Source organism: Heterodontus francisci, chromosome 36, assembly GCF_036365525.1.
Source record: "Heterodontus francisci isolate sHetFra1 chromosome 36, sHetFra1.hap1, whole genome shotgun sequence".
Taxonomy (NCBI): domain Eukaryota; kingdom Metazoa; phylum Chordata; class Chondrichthyes; order Heterodontiformes; family Heterodontidae; genus Heterodontus; species Heterodontus francisci.
This window is the reverse complement of record NC_090406.1, coordinates 32,293,409-32,315,338: the sequence shown is the minus strand read 5'-3', so window position 1 is coordinate 32,315,338 and position 21,930 is coordinate 32,293,409. Positions and strand designations below refer to the sequence as shown.

The 21,930-nt window shown below is 43.0% G+C and overlaps 1 long non-coding RNA gene across 4 annotated transcripts in view; it reads left to right on the top strand.

The window, feature by feature from the left end:
* Window positions 1-21,930, top strand: part of LOC137351729 (uncharacterized) — a 28,438-nt gene that overhangs the window by 2,479 nt on the left and 4,029 nt on the right. Inside the window, exons 2-4 of one of the 4 annotated variants that reach the window (XR_010969563.1) lie at window positions 1,287-1,335; window positions 1,439-1,871; window positions 8,913-10,283. This is a non-coding gene — a long non-coding RNA (uncharacterized lncRNA). Of the gene's footprint in view, window positions 1-1,286; window positions 1,336-1,438; window positions 2,231-3,563; window positions 4,594-8,912; window positions 10,284-21,930 lie in introns of those variants that run through there. The other 3 variants (XR_010969564.1, XR_010969562.1, XR_010969561.1) reach the window with 3 other exon arrangements.

Here is a 21,930-nt window from a genome sequence, read left to right as displayed (position 1 = left end):
TCTTTATCACAAACATTTCAATTCCAATTTTTCTCAACATAAATCTGTGTATCATGGGACCATCATATATTAGAGTATGATTGCATCATGTAAAATAAAGGCAACACACTGTTAAAGTTTATCAATTCTCTATGCAATTATATCACCAAGTGCAAATGACACCATAATCCCACTTCACACACAAAGTTACTTAAGGTTGAAAAGAACAGTTCAATTGAAAAAAGCATAGCACAGAAAAATCTTCCACTACAGCAAATAGAATAAACTTTCCAGCAGTCACAATGGCAGCATTAATAGCATATAATATTTTGACAACTCTAACCCTTTCAAAGAACTGAGCCTTCCCACAAATCACTTTTTCATGTCCACCTGCGAGGGCAGACTGGGCCTCAGTTCAACATTTCATCCAAAAGATGGCACCTCCAACAGTGCAGCACTCCATTAGCAGTTTGCTGTAATTGTCAGTCGAGATTATGGGATTCAAGTCTCTAGGGTGGGACATTGGACATGTAACACATAAGTTGTTTATTTTCTATGAACCCCACACTGCTGACATGTCAGTCTGTTTAAACTTTTTCACATCTGAGCTAGGCAATCAAATATTGTGGCAAAACCCACTGTCAGGTTTCACATGAAGAATGAGCAATTTGATAAAGTATCAGACAGCAACAGCACCAATAGAACCACAGCATCAGTCAGCACCTTCAGGAAAAGGAGGAAAAAATATTTGAGAAGCAAAAATATCTGAAATGCTGCCTCATGTTCTGCAAAATAATCTGTTAACATTGTGCCAGATGTATTATGGCACAATAAAACAAACAATTTTATTGGTACTGTAAAATTGTGGAAGAATTAACAAAGAATTATTAATAATTATCAGATCCTTACTTCCTACCTTGCCTGAAGCAATGTAGTTATCAACAGAAAGTTAATATCTTGAACCATTAAGCTAAATGGGTGGTTGTTGGTCGGCACATACTTGGTGGGCCGAATGGCCTGTTTCAGTGCTGTATCTCTATAAAAAAAAATGATGAAACATCAAGGAAATAACCATTAGATTAACTCTTTCAATGTCAATGTTTAAGACTATGGTACTGGAAGTCAAAGAGTCATGAATTTCGGTCTTGCAATCTAATGACCAGCCCTTGTTGGGAAAATGTCAACAATTGTTAGGTCATTAGGTGGCAGACTGTACAGCAGCGGAGCACTGTGATCTTGAAAGGCTTGCAGTGTTTGTGACTGATGGACAGAATTATTGAGTGACCAAGGTTGTTCTCTCTCCCCAGATAAAGGTGCATGACAGCAGTGAAGGAAAGGAATTAAAGAGGAAAAAAGGTGAAGCTGAAGTTGGACATAATATTCACTTAATGACTAAATGTTCATTGATATTTCTTTTTGTTAAAGAGCTTTTTATATTGTTTTCACATTCCCTGTTTAGCTCTCAAGACAAACAGGCTGTCGAATTGCTCCCAGACTTCAACAAATGCTCCTGTAGAAAGTAAAAGCAAAATACTGCGGATGCTGGAAATCTGAAACAAAAACAAGAAATGCTGGAATCACTCAGCAGGTCTGGCAGCATCTGTGGAAAGAGAAGCAGAGTTAAAGTTTCGGGTCAGTGACCCTTCTTCGGAACTGACAAATATTAGAAAAGCCACAGATTATAAACAAGTGAGGTGGGGGTGGGGCAAGAGATAACAAAGGAGAAGGTGCAGATTGGACCAGGCCACATAGCTGACCAAAAGGTCACGGAGAAAAGGCAAACAATATGTTAATGGTGTGTTGAAAGACAAAGCAGATTAGGTGTGAATACACTGAATATTGAACAGCAGCAAGTGCAAACCTGAAGAAAAACAACCTGAAAAAAACAGTGGGTAAGCAAACTGAACAAACTAAGATGAAATGAAATAAATGCAAAAAAAGATTGTAAAAAATTTAAAAAGGAATGTAAAAAAAAGGAAGAAAAAATAACTAAAAATGAAAGTAAAATGGGGGGCTGTCATGCTCTGAAATTATTGAACTCCATGTTCAGTCCGGCAGGCTGTTGTGTGCCTAATCGGTAGATGAGATGCTGTTCCTCGAGCTTGCGTTGATGTTCACTGGAACACTGCAGCAATCCCAGGACAGAGATGTGAGCAGGGGGGAGTGTTGAAATGGCAAGCAACCGGAAGCTCAGGGTCCTGCTTGCGGACTGAGCGGAGATGTTCCGCAAAGCGGTCACCCAGTCTGCGCTTGGTCTCCCCAATGTAGAGGAGACCACACTGTGAGCAGCGAATACAGTATACTACATTGAAAGAAGTACAAGTAAATCGCTGCTTCACCTGAAAGGAGTGTTTGGGGCCTGGGATAGTGAGGAGAGAGGAGGTAAATGGGCAGGTATTACACCTCCTGCGATTGCAGGGGAAGGTGCCCTGGGACGGGGTCGAGGTGGTGGGGGTAATGGAGGAGTGGACCAGGGTGTCGCGGAGGGAACGATCCCTTCGGAATGCTGACAGGGGAAGGGAGGGGAAGATGTGACTGGTAGTGGCATCACGCTGGAGGTGGCGAAAATGGCGGAGGATGATCCTTTGGATATGGAGGCTGGTGGGATGAAAAGTGAGGACAAGGGGAACCCTGTCACGGTTCTGGGAGGGAGGGGAAGGGGTGAGGGTAGAGGTGCGGGGAATGGGGCGGACACGGTTGAGGGCCCTGTCAACTACAGTGGGGGGAAATCCTCGGTTGAGGAAAAAGGAGGGCATATCAGAAGCACCGTCATGGAAGGTAGCATCATCAGAGCAGATGCGCCGGAGACGGAGAAACTGGGAGAATGGAATTGAGTCCTTACAGGAGGTAGGGTGTGAAGAAGTGTAGTCGGACCTGGTAGATGTTGCGCAAAAGTGACCTCCCTGTATTATCTGTTCCTTACAGAGACTAGGAACTCGCTATTTGGGGAAATCATAGGCATCCATTTATCCCAACCTTGGTCTGTGCTAAGTTGAGTCTACTCATGATAATGCAAAATCATCCCTTGTACTAAAAAATGAATTATGAAACAATTTATATTAAGCAATGTAAATAACACAGTGAGTTGGTATTAAATGCTTAAAACATTGAAGTATAAAATTTGAATTGTGATTTTGATTTGATAAGTAGACTGTATTTAATCTCAGCCAAGACACCAATGGAGATGCTACAAGTGACCTCAGTGTACCTGTGTTATGAGGGGTGTAGTGGTGTTGGGATAATCAATGCTATCTACTGATGTGTTGTTAGGTGCAAATGTGTGGGCATTAGATGAGCTCAGCTGTAATGCCTCTAAAACTCACTGTCTAACCTCACCAATAAAGAGTAGCCACTTTGGAAAAGTAGAGTAGCCAGCATTTGTCAACCACGCCACAGCATAAATCCATACCTTCAAGAGAGGAACAAATAATGAAAGGGGCACAAAATTAAAGTGTCACCCTATTTTCTGTCCAATAATTGTTAACTCTTAATGTTATGGTAGTCGTAAGGATATTTATAGAAAGGACCACTGAGATTATCCCACCATCAACTATTAACCTCTATTCTATGTCATTCTTTCACAGGTCATGGAATTGCAGAGCACCTTGGGATGAATGTTCATGGTGTAGCGGAGACGGGATTAGAGGCAGGCGTGTTGACAATTCTGCGCTATCAGCTGGCGTGCCAGTCTGCCAGCATGCTCCTGCCTCTGGCATATTTTCATGGAACTGCTTTGGGGAGAGTTATGGCTATCTGTCCACCAGGGGCAGATAGCCAATTAAGTGCCAATTGAGAGCACATTTCAGACGCTGTCTGGAATTTTCCCCCTGCTGAGTCTGAAGCCCGGCTGATGGATGGAGGCAGCCTCTAGGTGGCAGACTGGGGGACCAGCGATGCCTCATTTAATACCCACATCTCCCCCCACCCACCCCCCTCCCCACCGCCCCCGCAATTGCCAGAAGGCCACATCTGCGGCTGCAGGCCAACCTGTGGAGGGTTCCTGACCACCCAGCGCCTCGGGCGTTCCAATTGGATCTCCGGGCTGTGGAGCCCACCTGCTGCCCTTAATTGGACAGGGTTCCTGGAGGTGGTCTCCAAATCTGCACCTGGGAACAAAAATCCAGTCTCTTGTGTTTCTCATTCTTCCCTTCTGCTATAGTTCAGCCTTTTTAGTATTGTTTGTCTTTCAACAGTTGTACCAACATCTCACAAATGAAACATACCCCTTGTCCTGTTGAAGTGTGCAATTTAGTTAGGATTTACAATTCCCTATTTTTCAATAACTGCATTGAAATTTACAAAGAAAAAAGGAAAGAGTTGGATTTATATAGCACCTTTCATGACCACCAGATGTCTCAAAGCACTTTACAGCCAATGAAGTTTTTTTGAAGTGCAGCAAAGGTCTCAACTACATCGATTCAATTGCAGAAAAATCACACTTGAGACAAACTGTATTATTTATTTACCCCCAAATCACTGTAGTATTTATTAAATAAATGCAAAAATCAATAGTAACTGTGCAATACTAAAAATACAGCATAATATTGTTATACATAATATCCTGATAATCATCATTAGCCACTCTTCCTTCAATTGAAACAGTCATGAGACAAACAATCCAATAAACTCAAAATAGCAATATCTTTTGGATTTATGAGATCTCCCTTGTGTGATATACATAACACAGACTTTCATTATCAAGCTCTTCCAAAACACTCAGAAATGAACTGTAGACAGAGTCCTGCTTTAAGGATGTTTTTCCCTTTGAAGAATTGCCCATTAATTTTGGCCATTAAGTCAAATATAAAAGTAACAATATCATTTTGACATATGGCAATGACACCGACTTTCTAAATAGTTAACTATAATTAAAATACACTATTACAGGGACTAATTTCCATAGATAGCCAAAGTGGAACTGAATTTTACTGGCCCCTCGACACCACAGGTCGCGGCATGGGGGCCAGTAAAATTCTGCAGGGAGAGGCCTGCCTCGACCCGTGACGTTGAGAAGGGCCCGTCGCATATTACCGGTGGCAGGGGGACCTCGGTATGGCCTCCCCCACCACTCGGCGGCAGCACCCCAATTAAAATATGTAAAACGCTACTTCGGCAGATTATGCCTGCCACCGCCGTCTCTCACTCCACACTTGCGCATATTGTGTAGAACAGGCGGCCGTCACGTGCCATCCCGTTCACGAACAGAAAACCAGTGATACACCCCACCACTGCTGCAGAAGAGAGATACAATGCCATCCATGGAGCTACAAGAGCCACCATTGAGCTGGCAGTCGGCATGCTGAAAATGCGATTCTGCTGCCTGGATAGATCGGGTGATGCCCTGCAGTATGAGCTGGAAAGGGTAGCTCGCATCGTTGCTGTCTGCCGTGCTCTGCACAACTACACACTGAATAGGGGGGAGGTCTTGCAGGATGAGGAGAGACATGAGCAGGACTCATCCTCGGAAGATGAGGATGCTGAGGACTTACAGCAGGAAAGGCGTATAGGAAGACGGAGAGCATCCAGGCGTCGCATGCAGCGTGAGCAGCGAGCTAGGGATGAATGGCAGCACCTCACTGATCAAAGGTCCTCCATGCCATAGGAACCACCGTGAGCTCTGCAAGCCACACAGCACACTCATTCACCTGTTGTGCAGCAGTCCCCATCTGCAACATCTTTGTGTCCACCATTACTGGCAGCAGAATACTGAGCCATTGTCCATATTACTGCATTCATGGAGATGCACATGAGTGATACTGGCATGGCAATGATGTTATTCCATAAATTGGCAGTTCTGAAAGGTCAATGATGTAATGGGAGGGGCCACGATTGGTACATGCTGGCACACTTCATTCACACAGTAAAAGCAACACAGATGTTAGTGAAGACAATTTTGTTTTTGGCCTTTCTGCATTGTTGTGTCATCCATGCTGACCCATTTGTGTCACAATGCTTTTTGGAAATGCTTGCGGATGCTCCTATGCGGTGCCACTTCTGCGCTAGCAACCTGATTTTAGGAAGGCTGCTGACATGATTGCCCTTTGGCTGTGGATGATTTTGGCAGTAGTACCCTGTGCGCATGAGGCCCTATAGGGCCCCGGCTGTCTGGGGGAGTGCTCATTCATCCTCTTCCCGCATTGGACCCTTTGACGCCGGATGGTCCCACGACTACTCACCGCCTCTGCCATCTCCAGCCAGGCTCCCTTGTTCAGACAGGAGGGCCTCTTCTTACCATCGCTGGTGAAAAGGACCTCCCGCCTTGCCCGCACAGCCTGGAGGAGAGTGACCAAGGAGGCTTCTTTGAACTTTGGGGCCACCCTAGAGTACCCCTCTGCCATCCTCGGCTTTTGGTGTGGTCCTTTAAATGCAAAGGTGACTCCACCGTGTAACTGCTCGAACTTCTGGCTGCAAGGTTTGTCTTGCACATGTTTGAAAACCAATGCAGGACTAGTGAAGAAATCTGTGCTGTTGTCATGGTTTTTCAACTATTCCACATCGACACATGTTCACCGACACATGTTCACCAACACTTTGCTTCCGCAGCAGCTGATCACAGTTATTGGTGAAATATTTCTAGTTGGCAATGCAGCTAGAATATGAACATATTTTCCTTTTTTTTTAACAAAGCTCGTTTAATAGCAGTTACCTGTCTTTTCACATAACAGCAGAGAAATGAATACAGATTCCAAATGCATATTAGTCTGCTGCTTTTCACAGTCAGATGATTAGAAGCTCATGATATGTAAATATTCTTCAATTATAGTTTTATTTTTGTTGTGTATTTGCCTTTTATGGTACATTTAAGTCCCATTTCCTGGAATGTGCAAAACTAAGATTATCCACCCAGGTGCGGCATGCCTACAAGAAGCAATGTAACAGTTGAGTAGAAAAAGAGATCGCAAATTCACAGGACACTGGGACACAGCAAGGTAAGTATGTAGCAGCAAAGCAGAAAGTGCTGGGGAAACACAGAAGGTCACAGACCTGAAAGTTAACTCTGCTTTTCTCTCCACAGATGCTGCCTGACCTACTGAGTTTCTCCAGCACTTTCTGCCTTTTTGTCGGATTGACAGCAGCCCCACTCTTCAGCAGTTGAGGTATTTATTTGACAGCTGTCAGGAAACAGGTGCTGGGGCCCTTTAACTAGGGCCCAGCACCTGCTGCACAGCTGTCAAAAGGTCCCTCACTGCACCGGATGTCCCGCCTCTCCTCACGTAATATTGGGGGGGCAGCATGTCACAGTGACGCTAATAAGCACCCGCTTGTAATATCGCGGGGACTCGGCAGCGGCCCGCTGTTACAAATCAGCCCCTAGTGTTTGTTCAACAGGGTTATTATAGTGTTTGACCAGGTGCTGATATGTTACAATCTTCATTTACATTTTAAGTACATTATCTCCAATTACTCCTGGGTGTTTTAATAAATTTTGGTTTCAACTACTTTTTATGTAAACTCTGAGTTACTATATAGGTACATGCACGAGACCAAGTGTATTATTCAAGTGAAGTGCAGTTAGAGGACAGTGGAGATTTGGACAGGGTGTGAAGCTATAATTCGTATATTTTGTCCTTAATTTTTTATTTGCATGATAAATTGCTATGTCTATATTTATATTGGAGGATGATAATGTAAACTGTCACGGTAAATACAGTCAGTAGTGTCAGTGCTACTCTTTAAGAGGAGGGAGAGGGTGTAATTATAGCATGATAAGTGTGCATTGAAAGTTTCCATTATTATTGTAGGCATTGGAATTCATAATGGAAAAGTTGGCAGGAAGCGCATGCATACATCAGATTTTTAATTTAGTTTATATATATGTATATGTAGACATACAAGGGATGGGTAATAAATGCTGGCCTTGCCAATGACATCCACATCCCATGAACAAATAATTTTAAAAGAAGCCAGCACAAAAATGAAGTACTTTTATTATGCTGTTCTAAAATTCCAAGCTTGTGAAACTCTCAAATGAGGCAGCCTCTGATCACTACTATTGAATTTATTTCTTTTTATATCCTAGGGCAGATGGAATGCAATGTGGAAAAACATAAAGTCATCTATATTGGACCAAAGAAAGACAAATTGGAGTATTTACTTAATGGTGAAAGACTAGAAACTATGGAGGAGCAAAGGGATTTGGATATCCATGTACACAAATCACTAAAAGTTAGCATACAGGCACCAAAAGACAAAAAGTTTGATTGAAAGTGGGTGACTTTACACTTCCCCACATTGAATTCCATCTGCCATAGTTTTGCCCAGTCACCGAAGTCTGTCTCTGTCCCTTTGTAACTTCATGCTTCCGTTTATACAACTTGTGTCTCCTAACAGTGCCACCTGCAAACTTGGATGCACATCTCTATTCCGTAAGCCAATCATTGAAATAGATTTGAAAAGCGGAGACCTGGATACAGATTTTTAGCCTTTATCTCAAGTGGGTTGCAATACAGGGGCGGCGCAGTGGTTAGCACCGCAGCCTCACAGCTCCAGCGACCCGGGTTCAATTCTGGATACTGCCAGTGTGGAGTTTGCAAGTTCTCCCTGTGTCTGCGTGGGTTTCCTCCGGGTGCTCCGGTTTCCTCCCACATGCCAAAAGACTTGCAGGTTGATAGGTTAATTGGCCATTATAAATTGCTCCTAGTATAGGTAGGTGGTAGGGAAATATAGGGACAGGTGGGGATGTGGTAGGAATATGGAATTAGTGTAGGATTAGTATAAATGGGTGGTTGATGGTCGGCACAGACTCGGTGGGCCGAAGGGCCTGTTTCAGTGCTGTATCTCTAAAACTAAAACAAAAGTGAGGAAGTGATGCTCCAGTTGTACAGAAGCCGGGTAGGAGCTATCTGGAATATGGTGCTGAACCACAGGAACTATATATTGGCTTAGGAGTGTTTATAGTGTAACAAGGATTTTTTTTTTGTATTATAACTTAGGATTCTGTGTTTTTAAAAACTGGAAAAAGGATTTCCATGGACATTGAAACACCTGCAAATAGTTGAACTTAATGGATGTTTTGAAAGGATGTTCAACAGAAGCTAGACTAGTAAACAAGGACTGGAATGCAGGTAATTGCAAAGAAACCAGCAGGGGGTTGACCTCAGAGCTACCCTCTGTTATGACAAGAAAGAATTTATGACTGGGCACGTGACCCATGCCAGGAAAGTTTTGGATTCAGTTTTGAACTTTAAAAAGCCATGAGTTTGGACAAAAAGCAGGCATTTTAAATTTGATTTTGACCTTCCTGAAGATCAGAAGAAGACCCAGAAAAAGTATTACATCTCTGTAAAGGAATCCTGCATCTCTTGAGAAGAAATTGTATTTCAAATGTGGCAGATTCCTATTGCCTCCTGTCTCTGAAGACTCCATGCAACAAGCTGTACTATTGCCTCCTGGGTTTAAGAAATCCTGAATATTGGAAGAAACCTTTTACTGCTACACTGCTGCTGTAAGACCTACGAAGATCCTTGTTGCTGCACCCCTGATGGAAGACCTATGTGAAGCCTTCTACTGTTGAAGTTTGTGGAATGTCTACCCATCACATACTGTTCATCAACCACGCCTGGAAAGACTTTGAGTGGCATTTAACGATTCGACTTTGGGACACCTCAACAAATCGAAGAATGTCCTTCCAGATCATGACAGACTAAGGGCTGAATTTTACCGGCCCCACAACGCCACGGGTTGCGGCGCGGGGGCCGGTAAAATGCTACAAGGAGAGGCCTGCCTTGATCCACGACATCGAGAAGGGCCCGCCGCCGCTTGGCAGCACCCCAATTAGAATATGTAAAACCCTGCTTATCTCTGCAATTTTGTGCATCCCGCTGCCTCTGGCTCCACACTTCCGCGTATTATGTAGAACGGGCAGTCGTCACGTGCCAACCCGTTCACGAACAGAAAACCAGTGAGACATCCCACCACTGCTGCTGAAGAGAGATGCAACGCCACCCATGGAGCTACCAGAGCCGCCATTGAGCTGGCAATCAGCATGCTGAAAATGCAATTCTGCTGCCTGGATAGATCGGGTGGTGCACTGCAGTATGAGCCGGAAAGGGTATCTCGCATCGTTGCTGTCTGCTGTGCTCTGCACAACTACACACTGAATGGGGGGAGGCCTTGCAGGGTGAGGAGAGACATGAGCAGGACTCATCCTCTGATGATGAGGATGCATATGTAGATGAACATTTAATTTATTTAAATAAACTTACCTGCAGGCAGCGGCCGCCCCACTCCGATATTACAGCTGCCGTTCGTGCTCTGCGAGCCTTCGGAACTCTGTATGGAGTTCTGGGTGAGAACCTGGTAGGAAGGGGGGAGGAATAAACTTTTCAGGGTGGGAGGGGTGGAGGAGCGGGGAAATCCATTTTTGTTGGATGTGGGGATGGTGGGAAGGGGTTGAAGGGTAAAAGATTGAAGGTTGGGGGGGAAGTTTGGGTATTTGACCATTCAACTGATGGTCATTTCATTGAAGTCTTTCCAGGCGAGGTTGATGAACAGTATGTGATGGTCATTCCCCTGGTGGGGGAGGTGGTTGGGGATGGGCCTCCATCACTTATTTTTAAATGTATTAAAAATTGTTCATATGTACCCTTTAAAAATTAAACTTATCTGTGAGGACTTAAAGCTCTTTAAAAATGGCGCCGTCGTCTGCTCGGTGTCGCCGGCCGCCATTGCCGGAGACACAGAGGTCGTCCCCTCTACATCACCGGGAGGTGGCTGCTCCGCCCCCTCTATTTAAATGAGCCCCAGCATGTAATATCGCGGGTGCTCAGGGACAGTATTGCTGTAAACTAAGATGATTAGGAAGAGGATACATGGACTGTTTTTTCCCTTCCTAGCTTCCGGTTATTGAAGCCATTTCCACCACCACCACCACCCTGTCTGAAATTGGTTAATTAGCAGGGACTTGGGAGCTTTAAAGTTTGTGACATATAGGGCCGGAATGACCAAATCAAACTTGGACATTGAGTGTATTAGAACTTTCTTAGTTGTAAGTTCTGTACTGCACCATCTTTATCTGTCACAAATTAAATAATTTTTAACTTATGATTAAATATATCTAAAATTAATAAATACCTTAATAGCGTACAATTACCAAGCTACAGAGTCATTTCTTGTAAGTTTCATTTGCCACGTGACTTTAAATGTGGAAATGAGATTACTTCCTGAGTTTAATAACACATATTATGCCAAAAAGTGTTATCTGATTACTGGAATAGCAAGATGACAGTTAAGGGCAGGTTATGTGGTAAATATAAAGAACAATATACAAGTTGACAAAGGCTTTTTTGCAAATGCAATAAACTTGATACCAAATCTAAAATGCAAGATCATACAAACATTAAGCTTAGGAATTCATTTTATTATTTACAAGGAATTTGAATGTTTCTGGTAAACATTATAAGAGCTCTACCAAGGATGATGACCCTAGTATTTGGATCAAAAGACATCATTGATATTTCATAAACGTTATCATTTGATATGCAAAATGTTTGGTGGCTAGATAAGAAATAACTGCCTGCAAATTCTGATAAAGGTCTGAGCACTGTAGTTAACTGCTAATAGAGTGTCACAATATCAAATGTGGATATAGTCATTATAAAAGTTACCAAGTCATTTTGTTCATCATAATATTGCTGAATATCATTCATTCTCCTCAAAATATAACTATCTTTGTCTTTGTGGCAAATGATTAGATAAAGCAAGCTTAAATCCGCTCCTGATTATCTTTCATGATTTTATCATACTACACAATTATTATTCAGAGGGAAAAATCTTTAGAAAACATAATCTCCTGACCCTTTATCACTGTATCATTGAATCACAATTATCTGCTATATCGTATTTATAAAATATACATGTAGATTAGTAGTGCATCATGGCAATTGAACATTATTTTCAGAATGATCATATTTCATGTAAAAGCCTATATTTTCTATAAAGATGAACTAAAAACTATTCTGGGATCATCAAGAATTCCTAGCAGTAAAATGCTGGGCTCCCAATCACAATACAAAATTGACATTTTATCAATAGTTTTTTTTAGCATCATTGCTGACATCTGTGGGAGTTCATTACTTCTCATTCTACTTGTTAAGAATGAACCATAGTGGAGGGATTCTAATAAGGGCTGAAAACATTTATCTGCACGTTGGAAGAGTAAGTAATGTAAACAGAAAAATCATTAAGTTGAAGAAGGAGGCAAATCGAATAAGTAACATCACTGATAGGCATTTACCTGAATTGTTCCTTTGGTAATTTAATTATTTTAGTTTTATCTAATATTCAATAGACATGAAAGACACAGGATAACACTATTTGGAGTCTCTATGGGCCTTCTGCTTCCCAACTGTTAAGCAGATCATTTCTCTTACCTGATATTGCAATATGCAATAATATTATAGAAACACTCTGGAAGTAATGCAAATGAAATGCTATAGTTTTATTTCCTACCTTTGTTTCTTGTTACTGTTTGTCATCCCAGTATTTCCCTCTAAAGTTTGTTGTACTCTACTCCTAAGCATGTTTCGACATGTTATCCCAATGTCAAAGGCATTTGTGATGGTGGTGGTCGGCAATCGTCATAAGCATTGGACTGAGACAGCCCAGCTGTAGGCAAAAGCCAACTTAGCACTGTGCATTTTCTGGCACATGCAGCTATTGAATGAGAGGGGAAGTAAAAGAATGCAGAGATGTTGTCATGCTAAGAGACAGGGACATCATCCATGCCCATTCCATGCCCTTGCTGTTGTCTTAGCGTGATCACTGATTTGCATGAGAACTGACCCAATGAGACATTGAGATTAATGAAGCTCCAATCGATGCAATCTCCTAGCCTGTTAAAGGAGTAGGTGACAGTTAAGCCCAAGGCTTGCATAGTAACAGTATAAGAATCCCTGAGATGCTAAGATTGCCATTACAGGCTCTGTAATGGGACACTCTACTGCAAATGGCCATGTCAGATTGCTATCCTGTATATCAGAACCCTGTATACTCGAATTATGGACCAACTCCCCACCCCCACACTATCTGCCATGTACTGAAAGTTCATAGGCACACTCTCCAATGTTTGCAACAATCTTTCATGTTCAAAAGCTTGACTTTTGAGATTTCTTCCATGTCCACCTTACAAAGGATAGTCCCACATTTTCCAGAGAGCTTGGTCAATTTTGGGATAGAAATCTTCCTTGGTTTCATCGTCTAAAGTTGGGGCATATGCACTGATCACTGTGTATTGGCTCCTTGCCAGCTTGAGACGAAGAGTCATGAGGTGCTCATTGTTTCCAAGAGGGAACTCATGAAGCTGGTTGACAAGTTCATTCTTGATGGCAAATCCAACTCTATGAATTCTGCGTTCTTCTCATTTTCCCTTCCAGAAAAAAGTATAGCTACCTCTGTGTTTCTTGAACTGCCCCTCTCCATCTTTCCGGTCTCGCTCAGAGTGGCAATGTCAATGTCATATCGCTGGAGTTATCTGGTGACAAACACAGTGCGATGCTCCGGGTGTTCACTTGCGGGTGTGTCCATGTGGAACACTTCCAGTATCTTGGAAGTTATCTTTCACAGAAGGCTGACATTGACAAAGAAATCCAGCATCGCCTAAAATCTGCTGGTGCAGCCTTTGGCCACCTGAGGTAGCGAGTGTTTGAAGATCGTTATATCAAAACTGAAACCAAGCTCATGGTCTACCATGTGGTCATGATCCCTACCGTACAGTATGGGGCTGAAACATGGACAATGTACAGGAGGCACCTCAAAGCACTGGAGTCATTTCATCAGCGCTGCCTGCAGAAGACCCTACATATCAAATGGGAGGACAGGTGCACCAACATCAGTCCCCTCTCACGAGCAGGCACCACAAGCATCGAGGCTATGATTATCCACCATCAGCTTAGTTGGATTGGTCATATAGTTCAGATGTAAGATACCAGGCTTCCAGAGCAGGTCGTCTTATCCCTGCTCAGTCAGGGCAGACACACTAGAGGAGGACAAAAGAAGTGCTTTAAGGATGTGCTGAAAGCCAACATGAAGAAATGCAACAATTACATCAGCTCGTGGGAGACTATCACCCTGGACCGAACCAGATGGAGGCAGAGTCTGTGGGAAGGGTCCCTGCATTTTGAGACCCAATGATGACAAAATGAAGATGAAAAGCGGGAGCAGCAAAAAGAACAAGCCATGACCTGAATTAATAATACACAACCAGACATCCCACATGACAACAAATGCCCTACGTGCAATAAAGTATGCAGATCTCGAATTGGCCTCAACAGAGCCATCTTCGGACTCACTGAAGGCAATCAACCTTGCCTGCGAGTAATAGCCAATAATAATAACAAAGAATAGACATGAGGCGGTCTTCCAGTCAACAGGTTGCTTTTCTTTTTGTGCTACTATTGCGTGCTCTTACTCACTTGTATATAATGAATCACCCAGTGCACTCCCATCAAACTTATTGGGTAGGATTTTCCCAGCCCCGAGGTGCGGGCTGGGAGGTGGGGGTGTGCCAGATAGCCACATTGGGACAGCTCCTCAATGGATTCCCACCACTGGGAAAGTTTCCCAACAGACAAACGAAGATAGCCAGCCAATTTAATTAATTAAGACCCCTATTAGGGGCCATTTTCCTTGGCCGCTGGCAGTTTCAGTTACCAGAATAGCCCCCAATCGGGTGGGGAGGCTACCAGTTTCTTGGAGGCAGCCTCTCTGTGACTGTGCGGGGGTTACATCAAAGCTGGAGACTCCATGCTCCACAGAGGGGGCCCCGGATAGAGAATTTTATACTTACATCTCCAAGGTGCCTCCATGTTGAAACACCTTCTCGATCCCTGAGCTGCCTCAGCACATCCCACCTCTCTTGGTGAGGCTGTAGAGCTGCCGGCCCTCTGATTGGGCTGGCAGCATCAGGACCCCACCCGCCATACTTAATTGGATGGCGAGCCTGAAGGCGGCCAATTAGGAGGGGTTTGGGAGGGGTGGTCGTGATCTGGGGGAGGAGGGTCCCGGGGGTAAATTTGTTCCCGGTGGGGGCCCTCCACGAGCCACAGATTTCCCATGGAGGAGGCCCACCAAGTCTCCAAGGAGGGTGCTTTGTGTTGCAAGGCGTCCTCCCCGCATGGCAGAGGTACCCCCCTCCCCTCCCCTCCCCCAGTCCTGCTGTTAGCAAGTGCAGACCCAGGACCCCCATTTCATCCAGACGGCAGAGCCCTGAAGCCCAGGTAAAAGCCTGCCCATTGTTTAACTTTAGTGGGGTGTATAGCTGGTGCTTGACAGGGTTAAAATGAATAGTGTGTGAAAATCATGTGACATACCTAGAGAAAGTAAACAGGAACAAGAATTAGGCTAAAGGTTTTATAGAAACTTTTCTTTCCACACAATGCTTAAGAAGGAATCAATTTCTGGTTTGGTGAGTGATGCACTGATTGAATAAATAGTTAAAGAAAGAACAAGAAAGGTTGTACACAATCTATCAGTTGAGACTATGCCTTCTGCTATCCCATTTCCTGCTACCTCCAAATTTTCTATCTTGAACTTTTTGAAAAGTGTCAAAGGATCGAGGTTGAGGGTCCTCCTCCTGTTCAGTTTGTCTGCCTCTTGTCATGAGTAATCTCCTCCTGCAAAAAGTTGAATTATTGACATTGGTTTGGGGACCTTTACCATCTCCACACATGTCTGCCTGTTGCCCACAGATTATACTATTAAAGGAATAAGTATCATGCTGTTCCAGTAGATGGAAGGAATTGTCAGGATGAATAGCAATGCAAAAGGAAAGTGCAGCAAAGCTTTCCTTGCTCTGTAATAGTAAAAAATTAGATTTCAGGATACTGTTAGAATGTGCAGAGGCAAGGATACAGGTCATGGCCTATGTAGCTGAATCAAGGTGGGGTATCCTACCTTGGCGTACTGATAAGATGATTGAACAGGTCTTTGGAATACCATTAGCATTTGTATTGTTTGCTTTTTAAGCATCCTGACCAACTCTGCAGAGACACCAGAGACTAAAATCAGACTTGCAATGTTTGACTAGATGGAACTGAGAGATTTTTGAAGGGGGCAATGAGTTTTGTGCTTATCACAATTAGGAATGGAACTCTTTTACATTTTTCATACCCAGTCCCCATGTCAAACACTCCCAATTTAGGAAATAACATAGCATTCGGTTTCAAAATCAACTTGAGACAAACACCTCCCAAATGCACTAGAGTGAATTTTTCTTTTTCTCATCCTACCTATTTTTGTGACTTCTTTGAGCCAGACTTCCAATTTTCTGCCAAATTATGGGTAGCATATTAGTGTAGACTCCTAACCATTGGGATCTGGGTTGAAACGATTTCATGCAGTATCTCTGCAACCATCAGAAAAAGAATTTCATTCAGTCAGCTGTATTTGAACTCATTTTTTTAGAAGTGAATTACCAAATTTCAAATTATTAAACCAACTAGTCTACTTTGAAATGTTATTTTAACATGCATCAATGATGCAGGTAGCACAAAAATTGTGTAGCGTTCTATGCTATCTAATTATGAAATCAAGCTGTTTGTGTCCTTTATAATAAAAACAGAAAATGATGTAAAATCTCAGCAGAATAGGCATGTTTATGGATGTGGTCACCCCACAGCTTAAGAGTATGCAGGGAGAGAGGGAATGGGTGACCACCAGACAGTCAAATAGAATCAGGAAGGTAGTGCAGAAGACCCCTCCAACTGGTATTCAGTTCTGAATATGGAGGAAAGTGAATCTTCACTTGGAAAGTGCAGCCAGAGCCAAGTCCATGGCACCACGGGTGGCTCAGCTGCACAGGGGGGTACAGGGAAGACTGGAAGAGCCATAGTGATAGGTGATGCAATAATCAGGGGAGCAGACAGGCGTTTCTGTGCTGCAGATGTGAATCCAGGATGGTGTGTTGCCTCCCTGGTGCCAGGGTCAAGGATGTCACTGAGCGACTGCAGAGCATCCTGAAGTGAGAGGATGAACAGCCAGCAGTCGTGGTCCACATCGGAACCAATGACAGGTAGAAAGAGGGATGTGTCTTGCAGTCAGAATTTAGGGAACTAGGTAAGAAATTGGCAAGTAGGACCTCAAAAGTAGTAATCTCCGGATTACTCCCAGTGCCATGCGTAAGTGAGTATAGAAACAGGATAAGACAGATGAATGCATGGCTGGAATGATGATGCAGGAGGGAGGGCTTCAGATTCCTGAGACATTGGCACTGGCTCTGGGGGAGATGGGACCTGTACAGGCCGGACAGGTTGCACCTGAACAGAGCCGGGACTGAGTTCCTTTGCGGGACATTTTGCTAGTGCTGTTGGGGAGGATATAAACTAGTTTGGCAAGGAGATGGGGTCCTGAGGGTAGACTCAGGTGGGACAAAGTTAAAATGGAAGGCTGAAAATTAATAGATGAGTCTGGAAGACAGAGGAAAATAGGGTTAGAAAATAAAAAAACAGTTTGGCAGTGCTCAAGGGTATCTATTTCAATCCAAGGAGTATAGCAAATGAAGCAGGTGAGCTGAGGGCACAGATAGACACGTGGCAGTATGATATCAGCTATTACAGAAACATGGCTTAAGGAGGGACAGCAATGGCAGCTCAACATTCCTGGTTACAGGATTTTCAGACGTAATATGGAGGGGGACATGAAAGGAGGGGGAGTGGCAATTTTGGTCAAAGAAACTATTACAGCTGTGAGGAGGGATGATATGTTGGAAGATTCATCAAATGAGGCCATATGGATTGAGCTAGGGATCAAAAAAGGGGCAATCACATTTCTGGGAGTGTACTATAGACCCCCAAACAGTCAGAGGGAGATAGAAGAGCAGATATGTAGGCAAATCTCTGAGAAATGCAAGAACAATAGGGTAGTAATAGGGGATTTTAACTACCCCAATATTAACTGGGATAGTTTTAGTGTGAAAGGAATTGAGGGAGCAGAATTCTTGAGGTGCATTCAGGAGAAGATTTTTGCCCAGTATATCGCAAGTCCAACAAGAGCGGGCGCAGTTTTAAACTTAGTTTTAGAAAATGAAGATGGGCAGGTGGAAGGAGCGGCAGTGGGAGAGCATTTTGGTGGTAGTGATCATAATTCAGTCAGTTTTAACATAATTATGGAAAAGGACAGAGATAGAACAGGAGTTAGAGTTCTCAATTGGGGCAAAGCCAATTTTACTAAACTGAGACAAAAACAAGAAATGCTGGATTCACTCAGCAGGTCTGGCAGCATCTGTGGAAAGAGAAGCAGAGTTAACGTTTCGGGTCAGTGACCCTTCTTCGGAACTGACAAATATTAGAAAAGTCACAGATTATAAACAAGTGAGGTGGGGGTTGGGCAAGAGATAACAAAGGAGAAGGTGCAGATTGGACCAGGCCACATAGCTGACCAAAAGGTCACGGAGCAAAGGCAAACAATATGTTAATGGTGTTTTGAAAGACAAAGCATTAGTACAGATTAGGTGTGAATATACTGAATATAGAACATCAGCAAGTGCAAACCTGAAGAAAAACAACCTGAAAAAAACAGTGGGTAAGCAAACTGAACAAACTAAGATGAAATGAAATAAATGCAAAAAATGTAAAAAGGAATGCAAAAAAAAGGAAGAAAAAATAACTAAAAATGAAAGTAAAGTGGGGGGCTGTCATGCTCTGAAACTATTGAACTCAATGTTCAGTCCGGCAGGCTGTAGTGTTTACTAAACTGAGGACTGATTTAGTGAAAGTGGACTGGAAACAGCTACTTGAAGGTAAATCAGTGTGGGAGCAGTGGGAGGCATTCAAAGGGGAGATTCAAGGGGTTCAGAGTAAACATGTTCCCACAAAGAAAAAGGGTGAGACGGCCAAATCTAGAGCCCCATGGATGTCACGGAGCCTACAGGGTAAGATAAGGCAGAAAAGGAAAGCTTATGTCCGACACCGAGAACTCAATACTACAGAATGCCGAGAGAAGTATAGAAAATGGAGGGGTGAAATCAAAAAGGAAATTAGGAAAGCAAAGAGAGGGCATGAAAGAATATTGGCAAGCAAAATCAAGGTGAATCCAAAGATGTTTTATCAATACATTAAGAGTTGGAGGATACCTAAGGAGAGAGTAGGGCCCATAAAAGACCAAAAAGGTAACCCATGTGTAGAGGTGAAAGATGTTGCTGGTGTTCTTAATGAATACTTTGCATCTCTTCACAAAAGAGGGGGACGATGCAGATATTGTAGTTCAGGAGGAAGAATGTGAAGTATTAAATGTGATAAACAAAGGGAGAGAGTAAGTATTAATGGGATTAGCATCCTTGAAAGTTGATAAATCACCAGGGCCAGATGAAGTGTATCCTAGGCTGTTTAAAAAAAGCAAGAGAGGAAATAGCAGAAGGTCTAACCATCATTTTCCAGTCCTCACTGGATACAGGTGTGGTGCCGGAGGACTGGAGAACTTGTACCTCTGTTTAAAAAGGGAGTGAATAACTACAGGCCAGTCAGTCTAACCTCAGTAGTGGGCAAATTATTGGAATCAATTCTGAGAGACCGAATAAACTGTCACTTAGAAAGGCATGGATTAATCAAGGATAGTCAGCATGGATTTGTTAAGGGAAGATCTTGTTTGACCAACTTGATGAAATTTTTTGAAGAGGTAACAAGGAAGATAGATGAGGGTAGTGCAGTTGATGTGGTCTACATGGATTTTAGCAAGGCTTTTGACAAGGTTCCACATGGCAGACTGATTAAAAAAAATAAAATCCCATGGGATCCAGGGAAATGCAGCAAGGTGGATACAAAATTGGCTTAGTGGCAGGAAACAAAGGGTAATTGTTGACAGGTTTTTTAGCAACTAGAGGGCTGTTTCCAGTGGCGTTCCGCAGGACTCAGTACTAGGTCCCCTGCTTTTTGTGGTATATATTAACGATTTGGATGTAAATGTAGGGAGCATGATCAAGAAGTTTCCAGATGACACAAAGATTGGCCATGTGGTAGATAGTGAGGAGGATAGCTGCAGGCTGCAGGAAGATATTGGTCAGATGGACGGAAAAGTGGCAAATGGAATTCAACTTGGAGAAGTGTGAAGTGATGCATTTGGGGTGGTCAAACAAGGCAAAGGAATACACGATTAATGGGAAAATAATGAGAAGTGTAGAAAAAGTGAGCGACCTTGGAGTGAATGTCCATAGATCCCTGTAAGTAGCAGGACAGGTTGATAAGGTGGTTAAGAAGGCATATGGAATCCTTTTCTTTATTAGCCGAAGTGTAGAATACAAGAGTAGGGAGGTTATGCTGGAACTGTATCACTCATTGGTTAGGCCACAACTTGAGTACCGTGTGCAGTTCTGGTCAACTCATTACAGAAAGGATGTAATTGCACTAGAGAGGGTACAGAGGAGATTTACAAGGATGTTGCCAGGACTGGAAAAATGCAGCTATGAGGAAAGATTGGATAGGCGGGAGTCGTTCTCCTTGGAACAGAGAAGGCCGAGGGGAGATCTGATTGAAATGTACAAAATTTTGAGGGGCCTGGACAGAGTGGAGGTGAAGCGTCTATTCATCTTAGCAGAGAGGTCAGTGATGAAGGGCATAGATTTAAAGTGATTGGTAGAAAAATTAGAGGGGAGATGAGGAGAAACGTTTTCACCCAGAGGGTGGTGGGAGTCTGGAACTCACTGCCTGAAAGAGTAGTTGAGGCAGAGACCCTCAACTCATTCAGAAGGAGTCTAGATATGCACCTCAAGTGCTGTAATCTGCAGAGCTACAGACCAAATGCTGGAAGGTGAGATTAGAATAGGATTGTTTTTTGGCCAGCGCAGACACAATGGGCCAAGTGGCCTCTTTCTGTGCCTTAAACATTCTATGATTTTAGGCAACATTTGTGGTGAGAGGAAGGTAGGATTAAATTTCATGACTTTTTGCAGAAGCCTCATTAACCTGAAACCTCAACCCTACCCTCTTGTTTCCACAGAGTTCGGATGAAGGGTCATCAACCTGAAACGTTAATTCTGTTTCTCTCTCCACAGATGCTGCCAGACCTGCTGAGTATTTCTAGCATTTTCTATTTTTCTTCCAGATTTCTAGCATCCACAGTACTTTGCTCTTTTATAATCTACCTTATCATGGTATCCATGCTTAATCTCATGAGGGAATGTGCTGCATAATTTCTTCCTGACTCACAAAGATAATCAAACAAAAATTCCACATTATATTTTTCAAACTTGGCCATAACAGTGCAACACTGCTAAATAAATTATTGTGAAAATGAGAATGAAAGTAAGTATTATAATGAGTCAGAATTTGCTCTCAAAATAATGGTGAGGCTAATGGAGTCATCATTATTTACGTGCAAATGGTACAGCAATTTCATACGAGGGGTAGATGCACAGTTAACACTGTCTGAATTTTGCCCTCTGCCATTAACTTCATGAAGATAGCATCTTGCTGTCTGCCTCACCATTGAATTGAATGAAGGTGCTGTATTTGCAAGGGTGATGTGAACTAAACTCTAAAAGGTCCCATGACACAATTTGGAGGAAGAGCAGGAGTGTTATCCCTGGTGTACTGGCCAATATTTATCCCTTAATCGACATCCCAAAAACAGATTTTCTGGACATTATCCTGTTGCTGTTTGTGGGAGCTTGCTATGTGCAAATTAGCTGTTGCATTCCCTACATTACAACAATGACTGTACTTCAAAAGTACTTCATTGGCTGTAAAGTGCTTTGGAACATCCTGTGGTCATGAAAGGTGCTACATAAATGCAAGTTTTTTTAATTGACAAGCGTGGAGTCTCATTGCTTCTGATATTAATTGTTGGAGGTTAACTTTTAACTTTTTTAAAATCTGTTCCTTTCTGTCTCTTTTTCTCTCTCAATCCAATTTTTCCTTCCTTCCTTTATTTCTCTTTGCATACCTGATTAACACTGAATTCACCTACTCTATTTCACACTTCCTTCTCTGTTCTTGTACTGTTGATTCTCAATCCTTCAGTCTG